This window comes from Dasypus novemcinctus, chromosome 7, assembly GCF_030445035.2.
Source record: "Dasypus novemcinctus isolate mDasNov1 chromosome 7, mDasNov1.1.hap2, whole genome shotgun sequence".
Taxonomy (NCBI): Eukaryota; Metazoa; Chordata; class Mammalia; order Cingulata; family Dasypodidae; genus Dasypus; species Dasypus novemcinctus.
Window position 1 is genome coordinate 47,627,732 of NC_080679.1, and position 15,478 is coordinate 47,643,209.

General features: G+C 37.5%; 1 protein-coding gene across 7 annotated transcripts in view; it reads right to left on the reverse strand.

Annotated features, from left to right (window-relative positions):
• The window catches only part of PLCL1 (phospholipase C like 1 (inactive)), a 355,116-nt gene that overhangs the window by 205,857 nt on the left and 133,781 nt on the right, over positions 1-15,478 (reverse strand). The window contains exon 1 of one of the 7 annotated variants that reach the window (XM_071216207.1): positions 7,373-7,624. The exons of 5 other annotated variants lie outside the window; for them this stretch is intronic. The gene's annotated coding sequence lies outside the window, so the exon portion shown is untranslated. Of the gene's footprint in view, positions 1-7,372; positions 7,625-15,478 lie in introns of those variants that run through there. One more of the 7 variants, XM_071216210.1, reaches the window with a different exon arrangement.

A 15,478-nucleotide genomic window follows, 5' to 3' on the forward strand; every position in this document is an offset into this window, starting at 1 on the left:
AAATATTCCTGGTGACATCAGATAAGACATTACAGATAGGTCTGTGTGTATGTATATATATTCTAAAAACCTGAACACATACAACATGACGTTTTTCAGAACCAAGTAGATGCTTGTTTAAATGCAGATTCCCAGGCCTCGTTCTATATTTACCAAATACAACTCCCTAGGATTGGGGCCCAGGAATCTGTACCATAGCAGACCCCTAAGATAATTCTTAAGCACACTCAAGTTTGAGAACCCAGGAGTGACTGAGAGCAACTTACAGCCATGGTTTTAAAAAAGATTCTGTAGTCAAATAGCCTAGGTTTGAAGCCCAAATCCACCACTCACTAGCTATGTATTAATAAGTGACCTTGGGCACATTATTTAACCTCCATGCTTCAGAGTACACATCACAGAGATGACGTGAAGATGAAATGAGGTAAGATGTGTAAGCATTCATCACAAAATTAGCATTTAATAAAGAGTAGCTATTATTACTGAACTCTCTAGTCACAGGTGTTCTGCCACATTTTCAGTATCATACTAACATATTTATAGTAACAATCTCAGTGACACTTTAAGATCCTGAAATATTTCCTAAAGCAAAGATCACTGTGGTTAGATACCATGTATTTTATTTTAAGCAAATTCTTTGTAACTTGGTAATCTGTATATAATATCTATGCTAACTTTCTAGAGATTAGAACATTTGATTAACTTGAATACCACATTTCTGAGTGTACCATGTAATGGAGAATTTGCTAAATATTTGTGCTACATACTGTGAATACTGTGAGAAAGATTTTCTTTTGTAGTCCTTCTGCAATCCCCTGATCATCTCCTCTCTTTTTCTTTAAGGACTGAGGCTATATTTATGTTTTAGCTCTTTAGCTGCTAGTTCAGACACCCTCCATAAGAGGCATTCAAATATAAAGATGTGTTGAATTAAAATTTTCAAACTAACATAATTATTTGATACAATGATCTTTGATTAATAAAATCTCATAATAGTATCTAAAGAAAAATATACAATAGTTATAAAAGGATGCTAGAAATAATATGGATGTACAGAATATTTCCCCAAAAAAAACAGTCGAATTCACTCATCTTCAACCTTTTATCCCACCAAACTCTCAAACAGAGAGCTGCTTTCAGCTTATAAACTGAACCTGTACAGGGGAACTCGCAAGCCAGTAAAGGGAAGCTGTATGAGAGGAAACTGAGAGAGGCCAGAAATATGATGTTCTTTTTGATCATATAGAGCTAGATATAAACTTGGAATTGCTTTTTGTTTGAATCTGAGAAGGCTAAAAGGAGTCTTTTAACAGAGTGGCTCTGTTTTAGGACAACAGAGAATATGGGAAGTATTTTGAAGACCCTTTGTGGCACAATTAGGGGATTAAAAGTGAAAAATAAAAATACTGGCAGTCATCAATTAACACTGGACTTAGAGGGAATACGCCCTAGAATGTGGGGAAAAAACAAAGCTTTTAGCAGGAAGAGTTGACATTCTTCTATTAAGAGCTTGAGACAGGATTAGGGGCTCTCTAGGAAGGCTAGAACTAGATTCAACTTATCAACCTAGGGGCACACTAACACATCTACATGTGTCCAATATCATACATTGTCCACCAACTTCATATTAGAGAGACGTTTTTTAGATGAAAGAAAGAAGCAAGAACAAAGAAGCTACTAAAGAAGTTTCACCAAAATCCTTCATCCACCACTACCATTCAACTAGCAGTTATACCTTATACAGATATACCGTTATACTAATCCAGTGCAAGATACTGTTAAAAATAATAATTACATAAATAAATAAATAAATAAAAATGGCCCTGCCCCCAAGAAGTTATAATCTAGTAAAAAAAAAAGTATAACATAAAGAACATACAAGAAATCGATTGTAACACAAAGGAACATATCATAATGCTTTAAGAGAGTTTCAACATTCTATCAGAGCGGAAGGAAAGATTACTCTTAACAGAAATGAACTGGAGAGGGTGAATGGGGGTAAAGACTTTTAAGAAGGCCTAAAAAGTGGGCTTGATTTGACTATAAAATGGGAAGGAGAACAATATATAAAGAAGTGCCATAAGCAGATGCTTAGGAAGGAAAGAACCGAGAACAACCAAGTAAAGGCAAGTAGTCTAATCGAGTAGGATATAAAGTAGAGTTATGGTCAGAGTTACGGGGGACAAGGTTGGAAACCAACCAAATTGTCAAGGACCTTCACCACTAAGCAAAAGTGTTTGGCCTTTTTTTGCTAAGCAATAGGAAGTTATTAAAGGCTTTGACCTGATCATAGCTGTATTTGATCTAGCTGGTAAGTGTCTACAAGGTAGTTTTTAGAAATTCATGAGGGCCAGGAGAAAAGCAAAGAGATTCCTACAATAATCCATAAAAGTGGTTAATAAATGCCTAAACTAAGGTATTGGGTATTGAGATGGGAAGGAAAAGGTTACTGGAAGTAATACTTGTTCCTAAAATGTGGAATGTTCTGATACTAATTAGCATGACTAGTACAAGATGAATATGTACCATGCACTGTGGAATTAGAAAAAGTTCCTAATTTCTAGTATGGCAATTCTCCATCTACCCTCCTCAAATTCTTAAAACATTTCTTTCTCACCATTCATACATCATGTACACATAAATACACAAATGCTCAAAAAGAAAATTTACTTTAATGCTTTCTAGCTTCTAAAATTAAAATAAATTACCATTGTCACTGCTACTTCCTGGGTACTGTCAGAAGTTATTCTGTACCTGCCACATAGAGAAACCACCAAGGATGGTACAGAACAGTACACATCACAGAATGCCAAAAACAGTCCCTGCCACACATGAGTCTAACATGAAACTCACAAAAGTCTGGAATTGCTGTCACTTACAAAGTTCCTCCTTTCTGAATATAATCACACTTTAGCAAAGTGCCTCTAAAACTATTATTCTCAAATGCATACACATTACACAATGCCATGGTATTATTATAAACAACCAGTAGTTTTTGATGCCCATTATGAGCTTGCTCACCAAAGAAACCACAGATGCTGAAACACAAGAGAGATTAAAAATCTCTCCACACCATTTAGAAGGAATCGGGAGGCAAACCATCTGAGACACTAAGCCAAGGCTCTCTGCAGGACTTCCTGCCTTCAATTTCTATCCTAACACAGTGAATAACATAATTTGTGGTAGATTTTCCGATTCCAAAAGGTCTTTGGGGTCACGTACCAGAAAACAAATCTCCAACTATCTGGTTTTAGAAAATTCCAGCTTTTAAATTAAAGGTAAAAATCATTTAGCTCAATAACCTCATTCTAAGGCCAAGAAAACTGAGGACCAACATCTTATAGGTGCTTGTAGCAAAGTAGAAATCTTTTCACAACCAATTTAATGTTCTTTCCACTGCCCTCCACATTGTCTCTCACAAGACTTCAGTTCTAAATATGTATGGGTAGTAACTCCTAATAACTCCCAATAATCCCATGGAATTAATTTCTGATTGAAATGGAAGACATGCAAACTGGACTCGGGTTTATATAGCACCATCCATTGAGTCAAGACTCTACCAGAGCTAGGTTAAGTAGTGATCCATGGCAAGCTACCAGAGGCTTCCTGGTCTCTTAGAATTACAATGGTCAACACTGCCCAGTCCATTTCTAAAGGTGAGATGGTATCTCACACAGTCAAGGAGTTCAGTTTGAATTAGGTAGCACTGGTGTCTTCTGGAATTAGCAGAATGGTATGGACCTGGAAAACCAAATTTTGGAGATTATATAGCAAACAAAAGAAATTTCAGGGTCAGCAAATCTGAATTATGCTGCCCATTAGCCATATGACCTTAAACAAGCTTCTTAACTTTTCTGTGCTTAGTTTTCCTCACCCATAAAATGAGGATAATAATACTTATTTCATGATATTGTTCTCAATATTAAATTTAAGAAGACAAAGTGTGAGCATACCTAAAAGATGGAAGCTCTCTACAAAGGATACCTATTTATTATTCTATAAATAACAGTAGGATTTATCCATATAAAAGCAAGGATGTAGGATTACTGCCAGAGCTAAAATGCTAACAGTTTACCAAGAATGGTTGTGCTCTGTCAAGAGCTCACCACTAAGAGCATAAATAAATTTAATGGTTTCGGTGGCCGATAATTGGGCACTGCCTCCACAAAAGTATCTCTCCCCTCTTTTTCCTACAGCACCTTAATTTCACAACACTCACTCCTCTGAATTAAAAGTTAAGTACTAACTGAAAAGGGCAGCAAAATAAGCCATTAATCATAAATTTCACTTCAGCACCCGATCAGTTTCTCAAATTCTTTAGCTCACCACCAGCAGAGTCCTAACACAGGGCTGGAAAAGTTTAAGGCTGGGCATAAATAAAGCAAAATGTCTAGAGTATGTCTCTTGATTTCCTGGAAGAGTACTTTCATGTACATTCGGGGAATCCTACAGAGAAGAAGAGAGCATATAGGAAGATGGAAGGATTGTAAAGTCAAACTTTCACTATTTGGTTATACTGCCAATAAACAGCCTCAAGCATATATTCACAGGTTGTCCTGACCAAGTTTCAGAAAGGACCTGACCTATTTACTCAGTTAGGGACAGAGTTAAACAGTCCAATTACCATAGCAAATTAACCATGAATGCTCATCCTCAGATAGAATGAGTTTTGACAACTACTGACTGATCAAAAGAGATGAATGAATTAGTCTTTAGAATTCTTGACTAGCGTTGTGAACCATTAAATATTTATCAGAAGACAATCAATGAGATTTCTAGCTATGCAAATCCAAGAAGAGAAATTCATCTATTTCTCAGTCACGTCCAACAACCAAACAGTTCAGAGTCTTATGAACCCCAGGATTAATTTGATGCCAACTGCCTTCTAATTTAATAAAAACTTCTTCCCTGACTATATACAATGATTGTGTGTTAAGTTTTTCTTTGTTAAATTACAAATGGCAAAATGAGAACATGCAGGAAAATTCTAAAGTATCTTATGTTATTAAAGGACTGAATACTCAAACTGCAGAATGTTTACTGTTCTCCATGCCCTGATTTTCTCATTGCAGCCTGCCTTCCTCCTCTGGGGAACAAGCCCAGCTATCAGAAGTTCCTTGGTTTTTACATCTTACAAATTCTATAGCCAAACAGTGTCTCTTTCCCATTTCGTTTGAAAATTTCAGGGTAAGGACTTTGAGGGAGCACTCACTCTTAGCCATACCTATATGGCCTTGATAGGGGAAAAGGTAGGAGTAGAGAAGGGGCAGGTCATGAAAAAAACGAGACATCTCCCACTGAAAGCTCCAGATATTCCCAAAGAAAGGTGGGTATTTTCCCCAGAAGAAACTAGAGGGTAAGGCTAGGTAGACAACAAAAGTAGACCACTGCAGGTATTTGCATATAATCCTTACTTCAAATATCAGCATGGTATTAAAATTGGTAGTACATGTTTGTTCGTTTTGTAAATGAACCTTCATCAAACTTTACCAAGGGCCATAAATATAGTCATTTAAGTCCTGTATCTTGTTGTATTCATGACCTCTAGGCCTCCTATTTCCACCATTCCAACCACAGATTCTTAGCCTGAATGCAATGAACCTCCTAAGTAGCAACTTCTACAAGAAGGAAAACATTACAATGATTTCATAACCAGGTTTCTCATGTGTCTAGAGCAGTCCTCAGGCCAGAATCATTTTCTTGCTATTCTGGGTGTCTAAATTTGGCCTCAGATAACCTAAGAAGTTTTTGCAATACAATTTTATTACTGGAAATAACTTCATTATAAGAGAATATTAAGCAACTGCTATCTTGAAGCTAAAAGGTCAGTATCCACATGTAAACCACATTCCTATCTTACAATTCTGCCTACTTATACTCAGCAAATTCTGAAGTAGCAAAACAAGCTAAGTTAAAAGATTTAAATGCTTTAAAAATTATTTTATATTTTATATAAGCATTTGTAATTATTTCATCCAAAAATGTGTGAGCTGATTTTGATGTTTATGGTACATAGTACAGAGAATTTTCAGGTGCTGGTCTAGGATTTATGTGGGGTTTATATGGCTAATAATGAATCTTTTGTTGACTTCTTTCTCTCATGAGTAAAGTGATCTTTTTCTAGTACTTGATATGTCATAAATTCTTTCCTGTTTAAATCCATGTGATCTTGCAATATATGAATTTTGGTAAACAAATATCCCACCCATTTGCATGCTTATGCTCTAGAAATTTTCCCAGAATACCAGTCACACTAACCTCCCTTCCTGGGTGATCAAGGGTCCCACTGTGTTAATGTGCTGTGGAATTGAAGAACTAGTCTCCCACAAAGCCATGGGAGGAGGAGAGGAGAAGAACAAGATCCAAAACAAAGGGAGTTTAGACAAAAGAGGCCTCACTAGTTGGAGAAGCAGATAGTGAAGAGATTTGTGAGATCAAGTCGCATCAGACCTCTGAGACAAGTGAAATTTGTTATCTAAAATATTAGAATTCAAGTATGATATGAAGGTTGGGTCTCCCACCAAAGCCTTACCCAAAATTTCTAAGTATTCCTTAGGTGTGTATAGAATAGGGGGAGGGGGACGGACAGAATGTACATTGCCAAAGTCAGCTCAGCATCTTTTCCACATTAGAGGGCATTATGAAGCTAACCTTTCTTGAGTTCTCCACCCATAAACCCCACTCACATAAAGCATCCATAAATATAAAAGACTTCATCAATTATTTAAATGGAGCATAAAAGGAGTTTACATGGCAGCAAAGTAAATAATTTCAAATTGAGCACTGAACATCTCTCTTCTTGTATTGTCTTTCAACCAACCTACCACTAGGTTATTTCCACAGGTCCCTTCACCAACCTTTGCAGTATCCACAAGCTCCTTGCCTTTTCCTCCCTTTTCTATTCACTTCCATAGAAAAAGAATAATAAATACCCCTTCTGTGTCAACTTAGCCATTCTCTTCTCCTGGCTTCAGTCTAAACTATAACATGTTCTCCAGTTCCACAACATAGTTCTAAGTGAATTATCAAGGTATTGCCACAAATAGAGTTTTCCTCCCTAAGAACTTGGGTGACAGTTGTTAATATCATAAATATAATTTTTTACCCCCATTACTCAAGACTAAAGTGGGATCCCTGGTCCGTGAATGGGGCTGGTAAGGAGAAATAAGTTTGGAATGTCCCTCTACTCCTCAATCTATAAATACAATAGTTTGGACTAGGAAAGACCCCACCTGTTCATTCACAAGTCTGGATGAGTGGACCTGAGCACAGTTCCCTGATCTCTCTGGTTGTACAACTGACTCCTTTCTAGAAACACAGATTCTGATTTTCGGTTCATTATAAAATGCACTCACAGGCAAATGTTGCTTACCTCTGAAATCTCAGGTTAGTCAGCTATGAATGCAGCTAAGAACATTCCATACTGCACCATGTGGCTCTTACCCCTGAACTCTGCAGGGCCCTGGCAGACAGAAGAGGATCCAAATCTGGTATAATTCTGCTGAAATCACACAGATTATACTGGCTCTTGAGAAAGAGTAAAAAGACAATCAGGGATGTGTAACTAGAAAACAAAGGATCCTGTTAACTGTCTTTCTGCTCTGGATAATACAAGGAACAAAACACTGCTTACACCAAAAACCCTTCTGCCTTTTTAGATTCAGTGGATTCATTTGACCAGTTCAATACTTTATGATAATTTCATGGGGACAAATCTTTAACCACTGGACATCTGACATCCCCAATACAATGTGATCTGAATGCACATCTCACATCAAAATGATAAATGGGCTTGATATGATAAAAGTGGGATCATTAACTCATTAATTCATTTAACAAATATATACTGAGTGCCTATACTGAGCATAAGCTCACAGATTTAAACCTCTAGAAAGTTCCTGCCCTGATTCCATTTACCCATTAAAAAAAACCACATATGATAGGAGTTTCCAAAATCCACATGAAATCCACATGAAAAATAATCTTCTCCTAGCTGGCTATGGCAATGGACCTACCAAAGGAGCAAGTTACCTGTGCACCCTCAGTCCCACTCCCTTTCTCTAAAAACATCCTAGTTCTTAACTATTCCTAAAGGGAATCTCAAAGTTAACAAAAGAAAATTCCTGAATTTCCCCCTAATTCTGCTCCTTAGAAATCCCAGTATTCTTAATTAATGTTATCTATCACCCTTCACCCAGTTGAAAAGAGGCCTTGAAGTTATCTTTGAATCGTCTCTCTCTCACTTCTCATATCTTATCCATCAGCAAGTACTTTCTGTCTATCCCTAGAATCCCTTTTATTATCCTGTATCCCACATCTCAACATCCCCACCACCATCAGCTAGACTGAGCCAATAACAATTTTAATGCCAGACAATTACCACATTTTCTAACTTGTCTCCCTTATTATTCTTACCTATTTACAAAATCCATTCTATACCTGACAGCCAAAAACTTAAACCCAATTATGTCCACTACTGCTCAATGGCTTCCCATCATACTTGAAGTGAAATCTTATGTTTCCATGGCCCTGAAGAGCCCACATCCATAGGTCCTAGCCTTGGCTGTTTGTCAGAATCACCTAAGGAACTTTTAAATAACCTAAGTGCCATTCGGATAGGTTAAATCAGTCTCTGGAGGGTGTGCATTCAGAAAAGGGAACCACAGCTCTCTAGCTACCTTTCTCTGATTTCATCTGCTGTCACTGTCCCCTTCATTCATTATGCTCCAGTCTCACTGCTTTCTTCAAAACAGACAGCTGCTCTACTCTGCCCGCAACACTCTTGCCCACTCCACCTTCTACCCGCTACCACTGATCTTCACACCACTGGTTCCTTCTTATCATTCAGGTCCCTAACCAAATATTGCCTCTGGAGAGCCTTTTGTTGACCATCCTATACCTTACACCAGTGGTCCTCAAAGTGCGGTCCCCAGAATACCAACAGCAGCAACATCTTCATAAAACTTGTTTAAAATGTAAATCCCAGGCCTCACTGAATCAGAAACTCTGGCGGATGGACTCAGCCATCTGTACTTTAACAAGGCCTGATCACCTTCACCCCTCCCTGTTTTAATAGCCTGATTTTATCTTCTGCATAGAAGCTATCTGAAATTCTTATTTAAGGAATTTTTAAATTCTATCCCTGACCAACAAAATAGAAACTCCATGGAAGCTTATGTTCACCCCTCTATGCCCAATGATTAGATTATCACCTGCCACACAGAAAGTGCTCAATAAATAGTTACTGAATAAATGTACCCACAAACAACCTAATCCAAAGGTCCTGAGGGTGTTTTGGTTCTTTTTTAGGTACCAGAGAACAGGGATTGAACCCAGGACCTCTCATGTGGGAAGCTGGTGCTCAATCACTGAACCATATCAGTTTCCCTGAGTTGATTTTTTTGTTTGTTTTTGTTTTTTCAGGAGGCACCGGGAACCAAAACCTGGATCTCCCATGTGGGAGGCAGGCACTGAACTGCTTGAGCCACATCCACTCTATCAGGTTTGTTTTATTTTGTTTTGTTTTGTTTTGTTCTAGAGTCAGGGTCCCTGGAAAAGATGTGAACAGGAATCTATAGTAAAAGGCTTCAGAAAACAATATCAAAATCCAAACAAATGACCACATACTATCAGACCCTGATTCTTGTCAGAAAGCAGTGTAGTTTCTAAAGGTTAAGCATGCTTGGTTCATATAAATGAGATGTAATTGCAACCTGTGAGGAATGCTCACAGAGAAGTCCTCATTAAATAACAGGTAACTGCCAAGGCATTTTTCTGCTGCCGTAGAACCGCACTCAAGAGAGTATTTTGAAGGCAGAGATTAGGAGGAGGCTGGATACTCACAAATCGGAGGCTGCAATAATCCCACCTAAAGGATTTTCTCCCTTGACCTGGGGACTCTGGAAATGGTGGTTAACTGTTGATTTGTATCTCTTCCCACTATCATTAAATTATAACGACTTTTGCATACCTTTACTTAACATTTATAATTTCTTTTTCTTATGAAATAGCCTATTCTTGTGGTTTTCCTTTAGGCTATTTTCCATTTTCCAAGTGATTACTAATTAAATTCTCTCTGGTATCATATGTGCTGTCATTATTTTTCCCAGATTGCGTTTCACTTTTGACTTTTGGTGTTTTCTCCTTCAGTTAGAAGTTAAAATTTTATGTTGCCAAATGTATCAATCTTTTATTTTAGGGTTTCTGATTTTCATGTCAATAAATAGAAAAGCTTCCTCTTCTCCAAATATACAAAAAGAGTCACCCTTATCACCTACCAGTTAATTTATGGTGCACTCGTTTTAGGTTTAAATCCTTGACCAATCTGGAATTCAGTTTAGTGTGAAGGATGCAGAAACAATCTACATTTATTTTTCACCAAATAATAAATATATTTGGGATACTTTGTAACCTAGAATCTAGCATAGTAAAATTATTCAGGGTTGACATTCAATGTCTATTTGTTGACTTAAATTATCAGAAAGGCAACAAATGCTACAAAAGAGTTATGGATTGCACCCAAAAACATATCCCAATAAAATGTGTGTGCATAAACCTAACATGCTATTAAATTGTATTAACGTATATTTTAAAAAGTAAAGCGGACAGGTGTTAAATAGTACCTATTAGGTTACCACTAGTGTCAAAAACAACAATAGCAATAATAGTTACAAGTGCTTTAAAGGTACTAACTCATTTAATACTCAAAACAAGTCTATGAGGAATTGTTATGCCTATATTTTTTATTTATTGAAGTTAATAGATAACAAAGGACGTTACATCAAAAAACATGAGAGGTTCCCATATAACCCACTCACCACCCCCCAACCCCATTATTTTTGTAAATTGTATTTTTTTAAGATATATACATCTCAAAAAATGTTACATTAAAAAACATAAGAGGTTCCCATATACCCCCTACCTCCCCACCCCACTCGTCCCACATCAACAACCTCCCCCATCATTGCGGCACACTCATCACACTCAGTGAACACATATTGGAGCACTGCTGTACCACATGGATAATAGTTTACCCTGTAGTTCATACTCTCCTCCAGTACATTCAGTGGGTTATGGCAGGATATATAAAGTCCAGCATCTGACCCTGCAATATCATTTAGGACAACTCAAAGTCTCAAAAATGCCTCCACGTCACATCTTTTCTTCCCTCTCCCTGCCTTCAGTAACTACTTTGGCCACTTTCTCCAACTCAATGCTATAATTTCTTCTATTTCTAGTCACAATAGTTTTATAGTAGAATATCAGTAAGTCTACTCTAATCCATATTTTATTCCTCCATTCTGTGGGCCCTGGGGTGGTGATGTCCACTCCGCCTCTAAATCAAGAAGGGGCTTAGATTCTACATATCAATCTTACAGATGAGACTATTGAGGCACTAAGAGACGAGAAACTTGCTCAGGTCAATACTAGCAACTGGTTATATACTTTATCCATTGCTATCCTGCCTTACAGAACACCAAGGACCACAAAATAGAGCAACAGGTTGATCGTGCTGCTAGCATTCAGAAGGTTTATACGGGGAAGCAGACTTGGCCCAGTGGTTAGGGCATCTGTCTACCACACGGGGTTCAAACCCCGTGCCTCCTTGACCTGTGTGGAGCTGGCCCATGAGCAGTGCTGATGTGTGCTAGGAGTGCCCTGCCACACAGGGGTGTCCCCCACATAAGGGAGCCCCACGTGCAGGGAGTGCACCCCATAGGGAGAGCCGCCCAGCACAAAAGAGAGTGCAGCCTGCCCAAGAATGGCACCACACACACGGAGAGCTGACGCAACAAGATGACACAATGAAAAGAAACTCAGATTCCTGGTGCCACTGATAAGGATGGAAGCGATCGCAGAGGAACACACAAAAGCAGACAACTGGGTGGGTGGGGAAAAAAATAAATAAAAAATAAATCTTTAAAAAATAAATAAATAAAGGTATATGCATTTTATTGAGACATCCTGTATTTCTTATTCTGTATTATTAATGTGAAACCTGAGTAAAGTACCCCAACCAACTCGCCCCATCCCCAGCCTGACCCTTACCTACCTCCTTAAAAAATCGAACCTACTTGGGAATTCAAAGCACTCAATAAGGCCTTTGGTTACAATATCTGATAATACCTAGGGTCCAACTAAGATAATTTAAAGCTTGATATCTCCCTCTCCCAACCCACATTCCTCTACATCTTTAAGTTCATTGTTTCACAATGAATTGCTCTCTGTAATTTCCAAGCATGCTCTGACCTGAAATGTGTATACTTCAAAGTTGTACTAAGTAATTTAGACTATAAATCACAGTCAAAATTTACTTCTCACAATTTTATAGTATGAATTAGGTTTTTAAAGATTTAGATGAGATTATTCGAAAGCTTACTATTAACAAAAAATGGTGTCATTTTATAATTCTTAGTTTTTCTTCAGAAGCGCAACTTTTCATTTCATGATGACAAAGACATTTTAGCTCACTTCTCTCAAAATTCCAAAACCACTAAGAAAACAGGAAACAAGAAACACACACTTCAAATTCAATGAAACAAAGAGGTGACAATAACCCAACATTTTAAAAAGAAGAGCAGATGGATGAAACATCTTTGCAGAGGAGAAAAGTCAAGCCAAAACGCCTACAAAAAAACAAGCCAATTCACCCTAGAAATGCTTAGGAAATGGAGACACTGGGTACTTTGGAAGAAGAAGGTAGGAGAGGAGGATTATCACTGAAATAAAGTGGTATTTAGAGTTCCAAGCAGTGATGGGCTGAATCTGGTTCATACTAGCTAGGGAAAGCCAATTTAACTTCTTTCCAACTCTGCATTAAGTGACCTCACATTAATAGCTTGAAATTAGCCATAGTAGAGTATTTTACACTACAGAAATTGGGAAATGCTATAAATCAGTTTTGTCATGTTTTGTTTTCAGAGATCTAGTTATTTAAAATACACCAGCACTCCATTAACCCAAATCCTAACCTTCACCACCCACTAGAAACCTGAGTTTTGTATTCTGAAGAAAGTGAACCATGGGGATGCAAGCACACCTGTCATAGCGGGAGATTGGGGGAGTGGGGTGTGAGAGGTACAGTGCAGAAAAGGGATATTATGTGAAAATTTGTATATTGATCACTGCATTCCTTTAACCCTGTAATATTAGAATTTTTATGCATACCTGGCAAAAGACTGAGGAGTCTTCTCTGGAGAAACTGAACTGTTCAAGAGAAAAGATCGACATAGGTGATATTTTGGGGGGCCCTCAGTGAAAAATCCAGCTGATTTTTTTTTTTTTTGCCTGATCACCCCACAGTGAATTTAGTCCCTTAGCCTTATCCACTCAGAAATGCAACATCTAAAAATTTCATTTCCCCAACATACTTTTCTCAAGACGCCACTGGAGACTATGCCCCAATTAAACAAAGGAATAAATAAAGAAAGCAGATGTGGATTTAGGAAACACAGGAAAGAGGCAATGAACATTCCCAGAGTGGCAGCTGTGCCTCAGGTCTAGAGTACACAATGCACACTAGAGCAGAAGGCAGAGGGCTCAAAGACACTAGAATAGAAAAGGAACTGGCAAATGATCTGACTCCTTGACCATGTGGAACACAGCACTGAAAGAAATTTTACAGAACTGTTAGAAGACATTGGAAGGCTTCGGCATTCAAAGAAAATTAAACAAAGGGGAAAAATGAGGTAATAATTAACTGCAGGGGGAAAAAAAAACTAAGACAAGAAATGCAACCATACAGTTGATCACTCAACAATGAAAAGCACTTACATAGTCATATATTAAAATACTGACAAAAGATGTAAACAAAAATTTAGATATCATTAATCATATGGGGAAAAGTAGAGAGAGGATTTGGGGATTTAAGTGAGTAAAATTCTTTGCATACTCTAATAGGAAGTAAACTGATAAATTAAGATGCAGTAGGCTATGCATATTATTTTTAAATAAGAAGGTAAAAATAAGAACAAATGGCTAAAATGTTGAAGTCATTCTATTAAATTGGAAAAGGCAGTGAGAGAATGGAGAAAATAATATTATTTTTGTTATATAATTTTCAGAAGCATTTGACAAGTATTTTCATGTACAAGTTTTACAATTTCTTAATAATCAAGAAGTAGTGAAAAATAAAAATAGTTTATAAGTTATGGACAACTGCAGAGAATATGGGAATTAACTTCATATACTACTAATAAAGGAACGGCCACATTAACAACGGGAAAAAATTAGGAGAAGTCTGGCTGAAATATATTTCAAATAAATTATTTAAGTATCTATCACCAAGAACTACAATCAAAGTGTTACCTACTTACTGACCATTAAACAAGAGAACCTGTCATGGCTAAATCAGAACAGTATCTCTTTTCGCCTTAAATTTTGGGAGAGGCCAGAATCTTTAGTGAGGTACCCACATGCATCAATTTTTCATAATAGATAAGGCTTTTGTGTCCCTTGTATATTTCTAATTTCATGTTCTAAAGATCAAGAAAATACTTTTCTTTTCATGTTCTCTCCGTGCTCTTTATTTCCTGCTTTGAAACACCGATATAACTGCTGGAAAAGAAAACTGATTTCATAATTAGGAGAGCAAATTACTGACTGGGGGGAGAGGGCTGGGGGGTAAGAATAAGAGCCACAAAACTTAGCTGCAAGGAAGAAATAAATCATTCTTTCTGGAAGTTTGATAGTGAAAAAAATGAGGAAGTCAACTGTGTCCGGGTTAAAGAGAAAGGATTTTCAAGATAGGGGAAATTTGCATTTATTCAAAGGTAAAAGGGAAAAATACAATAAGAAAATAAGTTAGATGGTAGTGTGAAGGGAAACTAAAGACAAACAGATAAACTGAAAGTAGAGGAGTTTGCTTTGCCCCGAAGAAGCCATTTCCCGTGAAAATCAAAGGAAGACAGTGGCTATCTAGAGACAGGTTTCTGAAGTAAACAAAAACCAATGTAAGAGATAGCTCCTTAGTTTACTAATGAAAGGAAAAAACCCAATATGTTTCAAGAGGGAAATTGGGACTGGGGCTTACAAGAGTAAAAAGCATGAAGAACAGCCACTCTCTAGGGTAGCCTCTAGGGGTCCCCAGAGGCCATTCCCTGGACCAGTGAAAGGTGATACATCAAGAGTAACCCAGAGAAGGAGAAAGAGTCAAACAGAAAGACTCCCCCTGCCCCATCCTCAAAAACTCTGATTCAGTAAGTCCAAGATGAAACTGGGTAATCAATTTTTAACAGTTGCCCCAAGTGAACTATACAATTAACTACATCTGGAAGCCACTGCCTAGAGAGTCCCCAAGATACCAATAAAAAGTTCCTAACAGTATTAAAGGCACCACTGAAGCTAAAATGTAAACATTTATAATGGTACATATCTGTGTATGGTAGCTTGGAACTATGTACCCCAGAAAAAATGTTCTTAAACATAATCCATCCCTGTGGGTGTGGACCCACTATAAACAGGAACTTTTGATGAGGTT